The following is a 21,739-nucleotide window of genomic DNA, read 5'->3' as shown; positions in this document are numbered from 1 at the left end:
TTAATATTTTTAAACTAGAGGCTCAGTGCATGAAAATTCATGCAGTAGAGTGTGGGTCCCTCAGCCTGGCCGGCCCCCTCTCACAGTCTGGGAGCCCTCAGAAGTGGGAGGTAACCCCATCATACCTCTGCTGCTGCCACTGCTGGCAGTGCAAGCCTCAGCCAGCTCTGGGCGGCTGGGAAGCCAACATCCGAGGCTTGCCTGCACCTCAGGCCAGCCCTGGGCAGCTAGGGGGCTGAGGGTGGATCTGGCTACACCGTGCGCCTGCTGCCTACTCAGCTGGGCTTAAAGGACTGGGGGACTCTGCCGGGGCTGAGGGGACTGGGCGCCGTCACCTTGTGACAATGGGTGCTGCCATCTTTGTGAGAGCGTGGTGGTCAATTTGCATACTCCCTCTTTATTAGATAGGATTATTCCTTTCATTGTTATTACATTGTTTCTTTTGGATGGGATACCTAATAGGGCTGTCCAATTTTTACTAGCTTATATAAATATAAGGAACTTTTCTATATATCTTCAGTTTTGAAAAAGTTCAGTTTATATTTTAAGTCTTTAGGTTAGTGGGGCTAATTATATAGAAGTATGTGATGGTTCATTGTATGTGTCAACCTGGATAGGAAATGGTACCTAGATGTGCTGTGAAGGTATGTTTTTAGATGAGATTAACATTAGAAGCAGTGGACTTTGAATAAAGCAGATTGCCACAATGTGGTTGGACTTCATCTAATAAATTTAAGAGAAAAAAAAGACTGAGATCCCCAGAGGACTTTTGAATTTTCTCCAATGCTTATACCCTAAGCTCAGTCCCTTTGATTTTATCACTCTGATAGGAAGAACAATCAAGATGAATATTCTAAGGGAAATCTCTGTAAGGGAACCTGGGAATGTTTTCCCCCAAGGGCCTTAGTAGCTGGTCTAAGCACTTTCTGAAGGGGTAGGACTCTCCTGAGAATAAAGTAGACCCAGGCCCACTTAAACAAACTGAGAAGAGAGAATCAATAAGATGAGCCCAAAATGAGGGTAAACCCCAGGGAATAGGCTATCTAAATTTAAATGATTCAAATACCTTCTCCCCTAACAAGAAAAATGAACCATAGGAAATATAGTAATAATATTATAATAACTATGTATGGTACCAGCTGGGAACTGGAACTCTCTGAAGAAACATTTTGTGAAGTATATGATTGTCTAACCACTGTGCTGTACAATGGAAACTAATGCAAAATAATATAGAATCTAAACTGTAATTTAAAAAAAAGGTAAGGGTAAATCCTTAGTCCAATAAGGTGGGTTCAGGAGTGTGTGAGAAGGAAGGTTTTGTATCCCTTCCAGCTTTCACGGTAAAATTTAGATACTTGGAAACTCAGTGTGTATCATCTGCTTTTCTAAAAATTCCATGCTTTTGTAATGCTCTAACAATTTCTTTTGATCCATAACAAATTTTTCTTTATTGCCTATTATTATAATTCTCCTTAACAACTTGGCAAATAGAATGGGTCAGAAAGAACAAAATTTTGGCACAGAAAGAAGTATTGAGCATACTTCCTGAATTCACAGAACAGTTTAAAGTATTTTTAGGCTATGTCTCAGGTCTTCTAAGAAACTCGAATCAATAAGCTAACATCACCAAATGTCTTTGAGATAGTTGCAGAGGTGCACCTAAGGCTATTTGTAGACATACTAGAGACCCGATGCAAGAGTAGGCCTTCCTTCCCCTGGCTGCTGGCACCGCCTTACCTCTGGCACCCAGGACCCACTTCCCTTGCAGCCCTGGCTTCATCTGGCCTAATTAGCATACTATGCGTTTATTATTATAGACTTAAAGCACAAATATAAAGCAAAATGTAAGCTGTGTGTAATTTGTGACAATCAAGCTGGATCCAGTATTGAACAAGGAGTAGAAACAGACAGGAAAAGAGAGCCAGCCTTCCAGATTTGCATTATTCATCCTTATATCTACCAGTGCACTTAATACAAGCTTATGCCCATATAGGTACTCAGGTATTTTGAATGCAACTTCAAAATAAAATAGTTCATGATTTCAAGATGATGCTGATGGTCATTATACTGATAAGGAGAGCTATCTTCTGATAGCACTGTGTACACACTCAGAATTTTACAGTATGCTTTTAATTGAAGTAAAAGAACATTTTCTGTACTCTTTAATGATGTCGGGAATTGGTGCATAGACCACCCACTCTCTGACAAGCTGGAGTGAGTGGCTTTATTTAGGAAAGTTCCTGAAGCAATGCTGACCCTTTATGACTTCTTTGAAAGTGAGGAACAGCAAATCTCTCTGGTTTTATTATTAGGAAAGATTACTGGTGAGGCAACGGAGCAGACTTTCTTTTCAATGAAAAAATATACTCATAATTGGAAAAATGTTTTGGGTGTTGCTGACCCTACAAAAGATTGAAATTAAATTCTGAGGTAAAAAGGACTCAAATGAGACAATACTTTACAACATTTTGTTTTCCCCATTTGCAATCAATGTTCTCATAGACCTACTATAAATGCTACAATATAATTATGTAAGTGATAATAACTTCACTTAAATATATAACAACCAAAGTAGATATAATAATCTCTGTCATTTATGAGTATAGACTGTGTGTAGGAAAGTGTTAGGTCCTTTAAATATATCATCTAATTTATTTCCCTGAACAGTTATATAAAGTAAATTTTATTATCCACATTAAAATATTAGAAAACTAAGGCATAGTAAGGTTAAGTAACATACGTAGAGCTGTATAGCTAGTAAGTTTATAGGACAGGGAATTTGAACCAGGTCTGTGACTCCAAAGGCTATTCTCTTTAGTCAGTAGACATTTATCATCCCCACCACGCTTGACATGCAAACCAAACAAATGAACAAATTAATAGGTAAAGCAAAACAAAACCTATATTTAACATGATATTCATTTGTGTTTATCTAACAAGAAAGAGTACGCGTTGTTTTTTAAATAAGTTTACTGGAAGTTCCAATGTATAAAACAAAAACATAAAGCTACATAGGTAAACTTAAGTCTTTTACTTTGGGTACACTGCTGGGGACTTCAGTTCTGTGAACTGACACAAAATAAAAGAGATCTGCAAACCTTACTTTTTGAAATCAGAAAACATTGGATACTAGTATTCAGATAACTTTTGGCAACTTCCCTTCCCCCCATTTTTAGTTGATTCGTTTATCTTCTGAGCCAAAAAAGGGAGTGTTTCTCCAGAAATATGGGAGTCTACTGTATTAATCCATGCTTGTCTTCTAAGTGGGATCAGATTTTATATGCTGCTACTGTATTTAAAATTCCTGCTAAAATTCACTTCAAGCTAAGTAGTTGGAACTATGTATAGTTGGGCAAGCTATATGACAACACTAATGGGTATTATATATAGACTTCCCTTCATCAAAGAATATTTTAAATTCCACAGCAAATAGAAGTCATACCATGGCAAGAGGGTGCTGTTGAATATCTCAGGCTTGCAGAGGTTATGGCTCATTAATTTATTCTCATTCATTTAATAAATATTTATTTAGTATCTACTAGGTAGTAGGCATTGTCATAGGCACTAGGTTACAATTATGAACAAAATATACTGAAGTCTCTACTTTGTGAAATGTTCCTTCTGCTAATAAAATGTCTTAAACATGCCAAACTCCTGTTTAACATGTGCCTAGACCAGGGGTCAGAAAATTTTTTTCTTTAAAGGACCAGTAATAAATATTTTAAGCTTTATTTGGCATACAGTTTCTGTTACAACCACTCATTGCAATGTGAAAGGGGCCACAGGCAATATGTAAACAAATGTGGCTATGTTCTAATAAAACTTTATTTACCAAAACAGGCAGTGGACCTAGACTATATATGATCTTGTCTAGGCCTCTGACTATGAAAACTAGGAAAAAGCAGACACACAAAGATATATAATGGGAATAATCACATTAGGCGTTAATTCTGTAAATGCCTTTATTTGATAGATGAGTTAAATGAAATCCTGAGAGGTTGAGTGATTAGCTTAAAGTATCAAAATAAACTAGTGGCAAAACCCATACTCAGACTGGTACTTTCTAATGTACTTTCTTTTTACTTTACTGTAGTGCCTGTACTGTGCTGGAAGTAATAGGACTTATTATAATACTAGAGGCCAAGTGCACAAATTCATGCACAGGTGAGGTCCCTCGGCCTGGCTGGCGATTGGGGCCAATCAGGGGCAATCAGGGACAGGAGTAGTTGGCCGGCGGTGGGGAGGAGCCATGAGAGGTTGGCTGGCTGCGGGGAGAGGCAACAGGAGGTTGGCTGTGGGAGCGCGCTGACCACCAGGGAGTAGCTTCTGCATTGAGCGCCTGCCCCCTGGTGGTCAGTGTGAGTCATAGCGACCAGTCTACTGGTCATTTGGTTGTTCAGTCGCTTTGGCTTTTATATATACAGATTATTGTAACATGTGTAAAAGAACATTTCTCGTTGGTTTCATGGGGTGCAGATACTATTGGAGTTATAACATCCAGCTACACACTACTACCTGTGTCATTGCTACATACACCACAATCTCCACCTCCACCTCCACCATGACCACCAACAAGACCACCACAACCACTATCACCACCACCACCACCACCACCACCACCACCATCACCACCACCACCACCACGTCCACCTCTACCCCCACCATCAACATCATCACCATTACCATCATTATACCCCCAGAAACAAGTAGAGAACCTCAGCAACACATCCACAGTTACAAAGTTGGGTTTCTTTAGGGTAACGTAACAGTGTCTGAGGATCCCTTCAAGTGTAGTCGTGAAAGCACCTCAGTGAGTGTCAGAGGAGTTTCTTACAGAGCTTGCGTTTGTGCTGATGGCTCAGGATGGATTTTATAAAGCAGAAACACATTCTGGATTGGGTGCCATGAGGAACAGACAGCTGGATGACTTGATTCCTTAATCTGTTTTATCTAACAGGTGAGAGGATGAAAACTTCTGGTTGCACTGGTAAAGAAGTTTCAATCACTCAGGTTAGTCAAACTATGGGCAACTAGTCATTCTGGTGGTTGTGAGTGGCCTTGTCATGATCTCATTCCAAGCATTTATTTTTTCACTTTTTTACTTGCATTTTCTTATTTCAATAGCAATACAGGTTCACTATGGAAAAATTATAAAATTCAGATAGGAAAAAAGAATAATATGAAATCCAACATTCAGAGGTAACCATAAAAAACAACAGAGTGTGTATCACTTTTCTTTTTAGAAATGCACAGGCATACATTTGACAGGAAATGCGATTGCATTGTATATTCCAGTTTAAGCAAAAATTTTCACTTAATATATAATGAGCAAGTTTTTCTTAAAAAATCATCATTTTTATGATCTGCAAGATATTTCAATGTGTGGTTATGTCACAATTTATTGAACCATTTACTTTTATTATATATTTGGAAGATGATTTCCAGTGTTTTGCTCTTTAATCACAAATGCAAATCTTTGTGTATATCCCAAATGCTTTTCTTGAGATTAATTCCTAGAAATAAGAATGTGGGATCAAAGTATATGAACATTTTTAAGGCTTTAAAAATTGTATTAAATTGACATCAGGAAATTTGTATAAATTTTTACTCATGCATCATAATAAAGAACTAATATGCAAATGGTCATCACACCCTCGTACCCTAGTGCCCTTGTGTCAGGGAACCTGAGGCCAGGCTGGGGGACCTGAGGCCGTGCCCCCCGCCTCAGTTCTAGGCTGGGGGACCAGAGGCTGAGCTGGGGGACCTGAGGCCATGTCCCCCACCCGGCGCTGGGCCGGGCGACCTGAGGGCATGCCACCTGCCCGGTGGGGCTTGACGGGGGACCTGAGGCTGTGCCCCCTGCCCTACAGGGCTTGATGGGGGTGGGGCTGGCCGGGTCTGGGTCTTGTGTGATTTCGAGGCACACGCTGGTGGGCAGGGACTTGACTCTGGGTCCTGCGGCATGCCCTAGACTCTGACAGGTGGGAGATTTTCATATATATTTTACTAATTTTCTTTCATCTCTGACATTTCTATTATAGAGAAAGGGCAAATAGCAATATTAAAATATTTCATCTAATTTATTCCCTTTTAATGTGCATGAATTTTGTGCACCGGGTCCCTAGTATTTATATAAAAAGATTTCTACCCCCATCCCACCCCATTGTATTTAAAACTGGCTCCAGCATAATGTCCTAAGAGAAAAATTTTGCTTAGTTCTTATTATGTACAATTCATTCACATTTTCAGCCAGTTCAATAAACTTTTATTGAGTATATATGTGGGCCAGTCACTGTGTTAGCCACTGAATTTACAAAGAAGAAAAATCTGTGATTTTCCATAAAGTAGGCATCTTGTCATTCTGGATATTTGGCCATCAGCTGCTTTAAAAAAAAAAAAAAAAAAAAAAGAGAGAGAGAGAGAGAGAAGGTTGGTAGATCCAATAAAATATGAGCTTTTTGGAGGATACAATTGAAGGATAATTTTATGGCACCTATTGCAATTAACCTATTGCAAGTAATTTATCATCATCTTGAGTAGGTTAAAAAAAAAGAATTAAGTTTTCCTCCAATTATTTAAAGACTTTTTTGAGATAAATGTATGTAACTTTTGTCTGTTGTATTTTTACCACAAATATTTTTGGACTCCTAGGAGAGTATTAGTGACTCCCATAAATGCTTTACTGGCTCAGGGGCAAACACTGAACTGATTATTCTGGACAAAATATAAAGTGTTTGTTTTAAGTTATAAATAGGCTCATATGTCAAATTGCTACTAATGTTAATGTGTGAGATAGCAAAGGATATTTTTGAACATACCGTCAAACCTCAGAGGGCCCTAGCTGGTTTGGCTCAGTGGATAGAGTGTCGACCTACAGACTGGGGGGTCCTGGATTCCATTCTGGCCAAGGGCATGTACCTTGGCTGCAGGCACATCCCCAGTGGGGGTGGGGGGTGCAGGAGGCAGCTGATTGATGTTTCTCTCTCATTGATGTTTCTAACTCTATCCCTTTCCCATCCTCTCTGTAAAAAATCAATAAAATATATTAAAATACACACACAAATAAAAACCTCAGAGGGAGGCAGAGGAGGGTATGTGTGTGTGTGTGTGGGGGGAGGGATAAGAGATCAACCAAAGGACTTGTGTGCATGCATATAAGCATAATGAATAGACACAAACAGTAGCGCGATGAGGGCCTGTGCTGGGGGCAGAAGTAGGTGGGGAGAGGTCAATGGAGGAAAAAGGAAACATGTAATACTTTCAACAATAAAGAATTTAAATACAAAAATAACACTTCACTTCTAAGTTTAAAGGCAAAATTAAAGTCAGGGTAAATAATTGCAAAGTAAGATGATTTTTCTAAAAACAATTGTATTTTCTGCTTTACTTTCTGAAATTGGGGAGTGTCTCCATTATTAATCTGATTCTTGCTTCCCACTAAGGGTAAGCTTGGGCAATATGCAACTCTCTTGAAATTGAGTCAAATGTATATGCTCTTAATTTCACTATATCTTATTTTTTTAATTCTGTGCATGTCAATAAATACTAACACACTTTTGTGCTATTTTTAATTGAAATAGGTTCATAAATGTTTATATTTTATAAGAGAATTTTAATTGATATTTTTCTATATTTAGAAATGAAATATGTTCACTGATATCACACTTAGATTGTTTTCTTAATAGTTTCTTGGTTTTTGAATGTAGTTGATATTTTTCACATACAATTTACTTAAGCTATAATAAAATAACCTGTTTTTAAAACAAATCATTATAATGACTATAATTTATATTCTTTATAGGTAGTTTATTTATTTTTCAAAGTAGAATTGAATCATTATACAAATATTTTTCAAAGTAGAATTGAATCATTCTGCAAATAAAATGTAAAATGCACTCAACACATGAAATATTATTTATTTGACATACTTTCATTTTATCACTTTGTTCTAAAGCAGTTCTCAACCTGTGGGTCGCAACTCCTTTGGCGGTCAAAGGACCCTTTCACAGGGATCGCCTAAGACCATCGGAAAACACATGTATAATTACATGTTGTTTTTGTGATTAATTACTATGCTTTAATTATGTTCAATTTGTATCAATGAAAATGCATCCTGCATTTCAGATATTTACATTATGATTCATAACAGTAGCAAAATTACAGTATGAAGTAGCAACAAAAATAATTTTATGGTTGGGGGTCACCACAACATGAGGAACTGTATTAAAGAATTGCAGCATTAGGAAGATTGAGAACCATTGTTCTAAAGTAATGCTCCATATTGTGTGTTCATCAATTATAATAAACTAGAGGCCCGGTGCACAAAAATTTGTGCACTCCAGGGGGAGAGGGGGTCCCTCAGCCCGGCCTGTGCCCTCTCGCAGTCTGGGACCCCTCGGGAGATAACGACCTGCTGGCTTAGGCCTGCTCCCAGGTGGCAGAGGGCAGGCCCAATCCCTAGGTGCAGCCCCTGGTCGGGCTCAGAGCAGGGCCGATTGGGGAATTGGGGCGCCTCCCCCTGTCATGCACAGAGCAGGGCAGATTGGGAGGTTGCGATGCCACCCTCAGTCATGCTCAGGGTAGGGCCTATTGGGGGGTTGGGGCACCGCCCCCTGTCACACTCAAGGCAGGGTCGATGGGGAGGTTGCGGCACCACCCCCTGTCATGCACAGGGCAGGGCCAATCCGGGGGGTTGGGGCTCCTTACTCTGTCACGCACAGAGCAGGGTCGATCAGGGGGTTGGGGAGCTCCCCCCTGTCACGCACAGAGCAGGGCCCATCCGGGGGGTTGGGGCTCCTTACCCTGTCACGCACAGAGCAGGGTCAATCAGGGGGTTGAGGAGCTTCCCCCTGTGACTCACAGAGTATGGCTGATAGGGGAGTTGGGGCACCGCCCCCTGTCACACACAGAGCAGGGCGGATCAGGGGTTGGGGTGCCGCCCTCTATCACCCACAGAGCATGGCCAATCAGGGGTTTGGGGCGCCGCCACTGTCACACTCAGGGCAGGGTCGATGGGGAGGTTGCTGCACCACCCCCCGTCACACACAGAGCATGGCCTGTGGGGGGGGGGGAGGAGGTTGGGGTGCCACACCCTGTCACACACAGAGCCACAGGGCCATCAGGGGGTTAGGGAGCACCCCCCTATGAGGCACAGAGCAGGGCTGATCAGGGGGTTGGGGCGCCTTCCCCTGTCAGGAACAGAGCAGGGCTGATAGGGAGGTTGTGGCCCTGCCCCCTGTCACACACAGAGCCGCAGGGCGGTCAGGGGGTTTGGGCGCTGCCCCGTCACGCTGATCCCGGTGCTGGGAGGCCTCGCGGCTCCGCTGATCCCGGTGCTGGGAAGCATATTACCCTTTTACTATATAGGATAGAGGCCTGGTACATGGGTGGGGCTTGCTGGTTTGCCCTGAAGGGTGTCCTGGATCAGGTTGGGGGTCCCCACTGGGGTGCCTAGCCAGCCTGGGTGAGGGGATGATGGCTGTTTGCAGCTGGTCACACACCCTTCAGGGTGGGGGTCCCCACTGGGGTGCCTGGCCAGTCTGGGTGAGGGGCTGAGGGCTGTTTTCAGGCCAATTGAAGCTCCCAACTGCTCCTTTTTTTCTTTTTTTAAATTCTGGGCCAGCTTTATCTCTGGCTCCAGCTCTGAGGCCTCTGCTACTGAAAGAAGGTATCTGGTTTGTTTCAGTTCTATAATCGAAACTCTGTATCAACTCCAGCTCTGAGATCCCCAGCTCGCTGAAAGCAGGTTTCTGGGGTTTTGTTTAGCTTCTATATTTGTTACAATGTTTCTTAAACTGCAAGCTCAGAGGCCGGCAAGGCAGGCGGGGAACGTTGGAGTCCTCCGTCACTGAAGCAAGCAAGCCTCATGTTAGTTTCAAGCTGCCTGGCTGCCGGCCGCCATCTTGGCTGGCAGTTAATTTGCATATCTCACTGATTAGCCAATGGGAAGGGTAGTGGTCATACACCAATTACCATGTTTCTCTTTTATTAGATAGGATATGAATTTTATTATACCCAGAAAACAATAATCATACCTAATATGAATAATTCTTACTCTTCTTTTTATTGTTATACTTAAATTGCTACTTTATAACTTTAAGTGACAATAGGAATTATCATTGACCATCCTGAATTTTAAATATGCTAATAAATCAATTGAGTTAATTTTGTTACTTTTGTGTAACTTTCCAAATTTGCTGTTTATAGAGTGGTAAAAGTTCAAAGATCTTGATCTGAAGCATTACTGCGACAATTTATGAATGACATTAAATTATTTAATTTTGGTGTTTATATTTTGCAAATGAAGTTAGTTTGAGGTAACTTGTAGACTCTGCTGTTCTTTTACTTGCTCATTTCAACTTAACAAATGCTTATTGAATGCTTGCTCTGCACAAGGCATTCTAGGGGGAAAGGCCCATGCTTTCTATACTTTTATGTAAGATCTATCTTTTGGAAATATCAACCTCTCTCTCCTCCTCTCCTTCTTCCTTCCCCTGCCTTTATACACACATAGGTACACACACACAGAATTTATTGTGTAAAGTAAATATATCTGATCATTTAACATTTTTTTTCATTTAAAAAATTTATCTAATTCATAGTAAACTATTTTGGCGGTTGGTATATTACTATAAGATTTACTAATACATAAAATCTTGTGTCTACCACCACATCAAAATACAGAGTTTCATTACCAAAAGCAAAAACAACAAAAATATTTTTTCTTGGGCTGCCTCTAACCCCTGGCAATTGCTATCTGTTCTCTGACAGATGGTTGCTGCCTTTCTCAGAATGTCACATAAATGAAATCATCCAGTGTGTTCTTTGGGTGTGTCTTCTTCTGCTTAGCATAATGCATTTGGAATTTATTCCTGTCGTTACACACATTGGTAGTTTATCCCTTTTTATTGCTGAATGGCATTACATTGAATGTTGTACAACATTTTTTACCAACCGAGGGACAGTTTGTTTCCATTTTTTAGCAATTATGAATAAAATCTTTCACATTAGCTTAAACTGTTTTTTTGTGAACTTGTTTTCATTTCTTGTATAATATCTATGAGTGAAACTGCTGGGTCTTGTGGCAAGTGTAAGTTTAGCTTTATAAGAAATAAATCAAACTGTCTTCCTTACTGGCTAAAAGAATTTGGGAAGGCTGTGTAATTCAAATACCAATTTCTTTATCTGTAAATTGAAGCTAGTATTTTGTGAATGAGAAGAATATCCTAATGTATTACATATAAGGCCTGGCTCTTTGTAGTCTTTCAGCAAATCTCTGTTGGCGGTAGTGGTTGGTAATGGTGGTTGGTAGTGGTTACTATTTTTATTGAAACCATGACCTGCTTCTTCCACTTTCCTTCAGTCACTGAAATCACATCACTATACAACAGTCTCGGAGCTGACATCCTCTCCAGTGCCTGCTGTTGACCACTGACTCAGATACATCACAGTGCTCTCTACCTGCAGGGATTTCACCCTCCCTATGACCTCTCTGGTGATGCTCTTCACCAGTCCTGTCACCAGACACCATATGCTCTAGACACTAAATTCCACCTGCCCAGTCTCCCACTCTAACCACCCACTTTGCCCTGATGTTCCCTCCAAGATAATGCTCAGACATAATACCCAGGTCCTCACTTCTCTCGAGTCACCTGAACTCCTTACTCCAGTTATGAAATTGTATCCATTCATCTGTTTTGCCTCTTTCAAAGATTTTATTTAAGTTGTCAATTCTTTTTTTAAAAACTTATTAATTAAAAAAGTAATAAACCCAACACATCATAAACTCATCATCAATTTCTACCTGCTCAGAGTAGCAAATCTCCCACTTAGTCTAGGAAGTTCTTAACAGACCATATAGGTAAGCCCATCTCCTCTTTATTTAAATGGTTTCTCTGAAGGAAACTTAGATTGCTTAACGTATGGTACTTTCACCTTTGATTTTCAGTTAAACTAGAGGCCCAGTGCATGAAATTCATGCCCAGAGGCAGGGGGTGTCCCTCAGCCCGGCCTGCACCCTCTCCAATCCAGGACCCCTGTGGGATGGGGCCTAAACCAGATAGACATCCCTCCTGCAATCCGGGACTGCTGGCTCCTAACCACTCGCCTGCCTGCCTGCCTGCCTGATCGCCCCTAACTACCTCTGCTTGCTGGCCTGATTGCCCCCTAACTGGTCCCCTGCCAGCCTGGCCACCCCCTAACTGCTCACATGCCAGCCTGATTGCCCCTAATTGCCTCTGCCTCAGCCCCCATCACTGTGGCTTTGTCCAGAAGGAAGTCGGACGTTCAGAAGATGTCTGGTCAACCCAGTCTAATTAGCATATTACCCTTTTACTAGTATAGATGGGATCAACGAAATTATGGGTTGGCAATAATTTGACCACAATGTGTACTGAAAAGCTTCAAGTACCAGAAACGTGTGTGTTTGAAGGCAAACTTAAACTATCTACTTATATAAAAACCCTGGGTGTAACATCACCGCCAGAAGCGTGACCAACCAGAAGGAAGTCAGTTCTGCAGGGGTCGTCTTGGAAACGGCTGCGCCCTCCCGGAACTGTTTCCTGGAGGGCTAGGTTTCAGGCAGGAATCTGCCCTCAGGGCGAGGTTTCAGGCAGGAACCCACCCTCGGAGCTGAGTGTGGAAGTGAAATGATTTGTAGTGGATCTATTATTGAAGTTACCTTTGGAAATACTATATCTATAGATCAGTGGTTCTCAACCTTGGCTGCACATTAGAATCACCTGGGAATCTTTTTAAAACCCTTATTTCTGGGCCTCATCCTCCAGAAATTCTGTTTCTTTGTTACTAATGTTGTAGCCCCACCCCATAACAAAGAAACAATTTCCAGAGGATGAGACCCAGAAATCAGGATTTTAAAAAGATTCCCAGGTGATTCTGATGTGCAGCCAAGGTTGAGAACCACTGCTATAGATAATATTAAAAGTATATCTAAATGTGCAATTCTTTGTTCAAAAAATAAGCATGCTCAAAAATTAAATGAAGAAAATTTGGATTTACTCAATGGAGATTTTCACACATATTTGAGTGATGATTCCATTGATTCCACAGATGAAGCTGAAAGGAAAATCTTCCCATTGAATTTCTTAAGAGTATTACTCCTTCGGGAATGCCGTGTCATAAATTAAAATTGAAAGTGGGTGCAATCATCATGCTATTTAGAAATCTCAATAGTAAAAGGGGTCTTTGTAATGGTACCAGATTTATTATCAAAAGATTAGGACCTAACATTATTGAAGCTGAAGTATTAACAGGATCTGCAGAGGGAGAGGTTGTTCTGATTCCAAGAATTAATTTGTCCCCATCTGACACTGGCCTCCCATTTAAATTGATTTGATGACGGTTTCCCATGATGCCAGCATTTGTGATGACTATTAATAAATCCCAAGGACAAACTCTAGACAAAGTATGCATATTCCTACCTGAACCCATTTTCGCACATGGTCAGTTATATGTTGCTTTCTCTCTAGTTTGAAGAGCATGTGACATTACAGTTAAAGTTCTAAATACTTCATCACAAGGGAAATTAGTCAAGCACTCTGAAAGTGTTTTCACTCAGTGTGGTGTACAGGGAGATATTAGAATAAATTTAATCACTTTATCAGTCATTGTTTGCATCACTGTTGTTTTAATATCATGTTTTCGTTGTTTTCATATCATGTTTTTGTCGTTTTTATATCATGCCTCTATTGTTATATCCTTTTGTTACTATTTATTTATTAATAAATTTATATATTATTTTCATATACATTTTACTAATTTCCTTTCTTCTCTCATACTTCTATTATAGAGAAAGGGCAAATAGCAATATTAAAATATCTCCACTAATTAATTCCCTTTTTAAAAAATATAATTTATTGATATTTTACAGAGAGGAAGGGAGATGGATAGAGAGTTAGAAACATCAATCAGCTGCCTCCTGCACACTCCCCACTGGGGGTGTGACCACAACCAAGGTACATGCCCTTGACTGGAATTGAACCTGGGACCCTTGAGTCGCAGGCCGATGCTCTATCCAGTGAGCCAAACTGGTTAGAGCAATTATTTCCCTTTTAATGTGCACAAATTTCATGCACCGGGCTACTAGTTTTAGATATAAAACCAACTGTTGAACTGTATAGAGGTTTATTGTTTCAGGTCACAGAAGATTTTGTGAAAGGTCTTTTGTTTGTTTTGAATGACACTGTTTATGCCCTTTGTAAAGATAGGAGTTTTCTGCATGTTTTGAAGTCTGTTTTCATCTTTCATCTCTTCTCACTCTCAAAACTAAGTTAAGGATGTGAGAAATGTGCCATCTCCTTTTGCCTTCCCACCTAAGAGCTGCAACTCTTCAGAGGAAGAGATAGAAGTGTCCTTTGATTATTGTGAAAGGTCAATTGTGACATCTTCCTGGAAAGTTAAAAATAGGGAGAGCTCAAATGCTCTTGTTTGAAGTCCATTGTGTGTGTTCACAGCACATGTAAGAAAAATGTAAAATCAAAGAAAACCACTTGTATAGATCTAAACTAAAATCCAAATGATAATAGAGCTAGAGCAAAATACAATAAACATTTGAGGGAAAAATTACATGCCCTCAACTTTTGGAAGATGGATACCAGTCATTTATCATCAAGTTTGTTGATACTAACAAAAACAAAAACAACAACAAAAAAATACAGCCCTAGCCAATTTGGCTCAGTGGATAGAGGGTCGGCCTGTGGACTGAAGGGTCCAAGGTTTGTTTCCTGTCAAGGGCACATGCCTGGGTTGCAGACTCAATTCCCAGTAGGGAGCATGCAGGAGGCAGCCGATTAGTGGTTCTCTCTCATCATTGATGTTTCTATCTCCCTCTCCCTTCCTCTCTGAAATAAAAAAAAAATATTTAAAAACAAAACAAAACAAAAACCAGCTAGAATCTACTTCTTAAGCTCTTGGACTAACATTTAGTTAGCTCCTGCCTTCAGTTACCCAAAAAGTCTCTCTTTGAACCATCTGCTAAACTGGAGGGTAAAGGCGATGTCAAAGTGAACACCAGCCTCCTTTATTGAGTTAGTGGTAATGGAGTGGCAAGACATCATATTATCAGTCCCACTGCTTACTAAAGTGAGCTTTAAAACAAAATTGTGCCCAATCCATACAAGTCTTTGGTTAGCCCAGCATGGCCTGTGCTGCCTTTCCATTTGTTCTCCTGTGCAAGGCTCTGATCACCCCTCTACATCTTGTGTTCTCTTCCACTTTGCGCTGTTTTTGCGATTATGAGACCATTTGAGCTGTGATTTTTATGATTTATGTTACATTCATATTCATCAAAGCCACATGCTGGGGAGGTAATATCCTGGTGTCTGGATGAGAAGAGCACCTAGCTCTATTTTGGGAATTTCTTCATTGCTAATGACTCAGGAACTACAAAGAGCCCTGAAGGAGGTAGGAACAGAATGAGAACCACCATTCCATTGGATAAACATCTTAAAATTGAAGTAAAGTCACAGGTTCTAGTTCCTGCCTCTTGTGATAATGCCTCAACCCCTTCGGATGGGTTGTCAGTTGTGAAGGATTTGCAGATATCTAACTTCTCCTGAGTACTGTGTGCTAAGTACTATCTAAGTGCCTTATATGCAGAAATTCATGTAATCTTCCTATGAACTCTGTGTGGTTAATACTATGCCCATGAAATATTGTATTATTTAGTTCAAAAGACACACACACAAAAAGATCAGTACAATCTCCTAAGATTTTGCTGGTAACGCTGGCTCTGTTCTCCATACTTTTTAGTTTAATGCTCCAGGGAGATCATGTTTAATGAGATGGGTCGCAGTCCTAATAACACCCTACCCTGGGTTGGCCCTTTACTGAATCTGTCAAGGTAGCAGAGTTTTCAACTATGCTGCTCCATAAACATGTGCTCATAGGAACAGACTGAGGCAGAAGCATCACAGCGGGTATCGAGGCAGCCTTGTATCCCTGGAGAAAGGCATCTCATTTGTCCTATCACAATGATTAAAGAAGGAACTATGTGCTGGAATGCATTAGAATGGTCTATGGCTTATTTGTCTGTTTCCTCTACCCACAACCCACACAATCCACTCTCAAATACCATTATTTTGTTTCACTGTCTGACTCCCAACCTTTCTTTGTTTCTGTTCTTGTCTCTGACCTAAGAGTGATCGCTGACTCCTCTGACCTTTAACTTGGCTTTGACACATGACTTCAGATTTCTGCCTCAACTAGTAATGACTTTAGCCCCTTTTCATCTGATTGCTCTTAGCTAATGCTGCTGCCCTCACATGTAAATGCTCCTGGAATTTAAGCCAAGCCTGGTATACAGCCCTGTGCTTCTAACACTAGTCTGTCATGGATGTTATGTTTTGTATTTTGGCTAAAAACAAACAAAAAAATGTTCACCAGACTTTAACCATTACCATTAAACTGGCTTTAATGTTGTGAGCTCTAGAGGCCATAGTTTGATTCTTGGTTAGGCATATGCCTGGGTTGTGGGCTCCATCCCCAGTATGGGGTGTGCAGGAGGTAGCCAATCAGTGTTTCTCTCTCATCATTGATATTTCTATCTCTCTCTCTCCTCCTCTCTCTTTCTCTCTGAAATAAATAAAAATATATTTAAAAATAAAGTGAGGTCATGAATTTTTAATGGTTAGCAAATCTAAATAGTCATGTAATTTTTCTCTGGGTGTGATCAAATCATCAGTCCAGGTAGGAGGAGCCAACTTTGGGATGAAGCAGGGTTGGAATTTTATCATACAGGTATGATAACAAAATCAGGCAATGAAAGTAATTTTGGGAGGAGGGTGGCTGAATAATGTGTTACAGTAACTTGGCAGGATAGGGGAGAAGTTAAGGAGGGGTGGAGATGTAGGGAACAAATGGGAATTAGATCAAGGACCAAGAAGTCCCAGAAAAATGGAAAAACAGGTATAACAGGGAAATTTAGCAAGCACACAAAAGGGATAAGGCATTGTGGTCAGGCTGGTTATATAATACTTTGGATATACGACAGGTATAGTGATAAATTATTTATAGAGTGCGGCCAGGGGCTTAAAGTTTGAAGTGGAATGGTAGTAAAGGTAACTGGAAATGAGATAGTGAAGAGACTGAGCCTGAGAAATGTGGCTTAGACAGCAAAAGTAAATGAAAATACTAAGGAAACAGTGAAGGATTTCTTACTCAAGAATGAATCAATCATGAGTAGCAATTATGACATATGAAATAACTTCATAGCAACCTGGTACATTTATTTTAAAGGTACTTTTGTGGGTTCCTCCTTTTACTTGTAGCCTAACGGTCACTTCTTCATTGCAGCCTGAACAGTGTCTGGAATTGTTTGCTAAGGAACTACATGGTTGCAAATACTCAATTACTAGGCAAAGTTAAGTGTGATACAAAAAATTCAGATTCATACACGCAGACGGTTTCATGCTCAGAGGAATGAGTTAAAAGGTAGCTAGAAGCTAGAAGCTAGAAGCGGAGTTGGGCTCCCAGAGACAGGAGAGAGTGACATGAAGAAAAAAACATTGTTGAGGAGGAAGATGGCTTTTGGTGAGGCCAGCACAGCACAATGCCCATTGCTTAGTTTGCCTGTACCTGTGATTCTGCCCAGGCCCAGTCCCCCTGAAGATCTATCCCACATAGACAGTGTCCCACACGGACTTTAAGGGCACACATTAATTTCTCTCCCTCCCAACCTCGCACATCTGCCCATCCTAGACCGGAAGGTGAAGGGCCTAGAAAGGTGATGGTCAGATGAAGAGAGAGTCTTACTCTAACTAATTAAATTAGTTTAGTCTAACTAATTAAATTAACTTTGTATTTTTCTTTAATGTTGTGGAGATCTGAAACTCACAAGATCCTTGCAATCAGAATTATTTTAAAGGGTAACTTTAAGAAAGAGTTTGGGACCATACTATAGAAAATCTTACATTTCAAGATAAAGAATTTAAACTTCATTCTAAGCTCTCTAAGGTGCTTTTTCTTTGAGACAGAAAGCTAGCATGTTGGAAGTAGCACTTTTAGAAGATTTATCTGGTGTTGATGTGTGGATGGTTGTGTATTTATATCACCTTACATCAATGGGGAAATCATTCTTTGTCCTTCATAGCTTCACTATCAACAGATCTTGCAACTTCCTTTAAAATGTCTTAAATATGCTTCCATTTTCTTGCAATTTCATATTCAGCCGCTGCCATTTTATGTTTTTCTCTTATTTGCTTTCAGAATCTCAGCTACCCTTCTATTATTTCTAAAATGCCATAGTTATTTTTTCCTCCCAGTAACTTTTGTTGTTAAAGGTCACCCATTGAGCTACTCAAAAGCCTCTCTTGGTGTTCTCATTTTAATTAAATCAAAATCTCCAAATATGAGTTCAAGGTTCTCTTGTCCCTGCCCTATTTTAATTTCTTAGGATTGCCTCTTCTACTGTATATTTTCCAGTAAGAATAAGTTTTTGGCCATTTTCCTTGTTCATGTTTCTGCTTTCCAAATTCTCAAACAAAAAGGAATCTTATGCAGTGACTTTCTCAGCTGGTGAAATCTCAGCTGGTCTCTAGCAGCCCATGATAAAGAAAAAAAAAATCAGCCCAAGACATGCATATACACGGGTCTATGCTAGCAGAATAAGAACTGTCAATCCCTGTGACCAGAAATGACCCTATCTTGCTGTACATTATTAAAAGTCTACTTCCACAGGTATGCTAGAATAAATTGGACTGAAATGAGAGATCCTACTTGTGTTCTCTAACTTTCACACTGTCTGCTGAGGTAAGGTTTGAATATACACGTCTGTGTCTAAGTTTTAGGTGTTTGACTGTTGGAAGTCCACTGAGACGTCTATGAATGGATCTGGGAAGGCCCGTGACTGACCTCTTTAAAATTGAATATAAAACTTTTGTTTATGGGTATTTGTGGCATTATTATTATTTTTTTCACAAAATAATCATCCATGCTTTTTAAAAAGGCATTTTTCTTTTTGATTGTTGTGAACTGACGTAAACTAATTTGGCTATAGACATCTCTTAGGTTCTTTGGGTTGGGAATAATAGTAGACAATGAAGTTTATGTGGCAAGTATTAGCAATGGCCTTCAATCTAACTACCTGGTGATAATGAAAGGAATTTCAGACCAAATTCTTCCACATATAAAAAACTTTATTAAACAATCAACCATATATAAGCAGGCAGTATACAGCCTATATAATTTCTCTGTCAGTTGAATGAAGTCCCAGTTTTCTGTTCTTTAAAGGCTTTGACCTCTACATTAGATGGAAAATTTTTGGAGGTAGGGTTTTGGTACTCTCATAATCACATTGATTTATAATGGCTAGACATAGGGCTGCTTGTTGACAAACTTTGATAACGCCTCTACCAATTCAGGCTAAGCACCGCTGTGTATTCTTATGTATTGTTCCTGCAAGAGATTGGAGGGAGGCGTGTTCTGAAAGCATTTTAGCCAATGCATATTTCTTGACTATCATTAATTTTACCAATGAGAGCTTGATTCTAACATGAGGTATGCCAATTAAAAACCTATTATTACACCAATAAAAATATTTTTCTGGTATTTTTTATGTTCAGGTAATGACCATAAAATTAGAACAGAAGTATCTGAAATGGCCATGTTTGTTTTATGAATATCTGATAAAAATCAATATAACCTTCACTGGAGTATCCTATATAATAAAAGGGTAATATGCAAATTGACCCTAACAGCAGAACGACTGGGAATGACTGGTCACTATGAAACACACTGATCACCAGGGGACAGACACTCAATGCAGGATCTGCCCCCTGGTGGTCAGTGCACTCTCACAGGGGGAGCTCTGCTCAGCCACAGGCCAGGCTGATGCCTGCCAGCACAGAGGTGGTGGCGGGAGCCTCTCCCACCTCCTCAGCAGCACTAAGGATGTCCGACTGCAGCTTAGGCCTTTCCCTGCTGGCAAGTGGACATCCCCTGAGGGCTTCTGGGCTGCCAGAGGGATGTCTGACTGCTAGCATAGGCCCGCTTCCCCGGAGAGCGGGCCTAAGCCAGCAGGTGAACATCCCCTGAGGGGTCCCAGACTGCAAGAGGGCACAGGCCGGGCTGAGGGACGCCCCCCCTCCCCCGAGTGCACAAATTTTTGTGCACCGGGCCTTTAGTCTATGTATAAGTAAGACTGTCACTAGAGTGGAATCATAAACTAATTTGGACCTACATAATGATATATTGTCTGTACCAGGGATGGCGAACCTATGACACATGTGTCAAAGGTGACACGCGAACTCATTTTTTTTCGTTGATTTTTCTTTGTTAAATGGCATTTAAATATATAAAATAAATATTAAAAATATATATCTTTGTTTTACTATGGTTGCAAATATCAAAAAATATCTATATGTGACAGGGCAACAGAGTTAAGTTAGGGTTTTTCAAAATGCTGACACGCCGAGCTCAAAAGGTTCACCATCACTGGTCTATACTAAAGGTTTTAAAGTTAACTACAGAAATTATAACATTTATGCATATAACACACACATATATAATTTTAAATAACTCAGAGATGTCATCATAAATATTCTATTTTTAGTGTAATCTTTTGTTTTTATTTTATTTCTTTGTTATTCTCTTTCACTTTAATTATTTGTTTTGCAAAAAAGGTAAAAAGTAGTATCATGTTTGTTTACTTTTTTCATTTTCTTTTTCCTTTTTAAAAAGAAAAATGATAGCAATTAATCACAAGTGACTATTTAAATTTTTAAAACAAAATTTTAAGACAATATAATTTATACACCATAAAATTTAGCAATATTAAGTCTATAGTTTAGAGATTTTTGTAACTTTACTGAGTTATGCAACCATCACATAATCCAGTTTACAAGATTTTCATCACCTCAATATGATCTGTCCTGCAATTGATAGTTATACCCATTTCTACCCCTGGCCCTAGGTGGTCAACAATCTACTTTCTGTCTTTAGATGGATTTATCTATCTTAGTCTTCTTAATATTGTGCAATAGGAATCCTTCCAAGTAAAGTCATGAGTCTCTAATTCCTTGTTTTGAATTTCTACATATCTTTTCATGTACATAATATACAATCCATACTTTATATAACATACACAGTAATATATTCAGTTTTTCCCTCTATTGATGATAACCATGGAATTTGAGCATGTTTTCTATTTTTTAGGCTTTTGATGTCTTTTCTGTGCATGTTAATTTATATGCTTTACCATTTTTTTCTGTTGGTTTGTCATTTTGATGTAAATATATAAGAGCTCTTTGCATGTTATTGTATTTTGTCTATTGTCTGCTTTATATTTTTCTAGATTTATTAATTTCTAGAAAATCAGTTGTGTTAGATTATACCCAGAGAATGCCACTTGGTCTTTATTTTAAAAGAATTTTGTAAAGATAATGTTTGTGAACAAGATTACCTAGTATTGTAAATATTCCATGAATATACATTTACTGAAATTCTCCTGTTTCTTTTGAGGAATATATAATTCTGTACATATGTTAACTCACATAAAATTAATTATATTACTTACTTTTTACACAACCCAAATTTATGTCCACTAGATCTAATTTTGACAGAAACATATTGAAGATTCCCACAATAATTGCAATTTTTTTATGTGTCCAGGGACTTAAAAAATTTTTGGCTTTATGAGTTAGTAGCTATGTTGGTTGTTACATACAGATTTATGACTGCCACATACCTAAATATTGTTTTCTTTTGTCTTTATCATATAGTAACT

The sequence above is a fragment of the Myotis daubentonii genome, chromosome 3 (assembly GCF_963259705.1).
Source record: "Myotis daubentonii chromosome 3, mMyoDau2.1, whole genome shotgun sequence".
Taxonomy (NCBI): Eukaryota; Metazoa; Chordata; class Mammalia; order Chiroptera; family Vespertilionidae; genus Myotis; species Myotis daubentonii.
Note: the sequence above shows the minus strand (reverse complement) of the source record.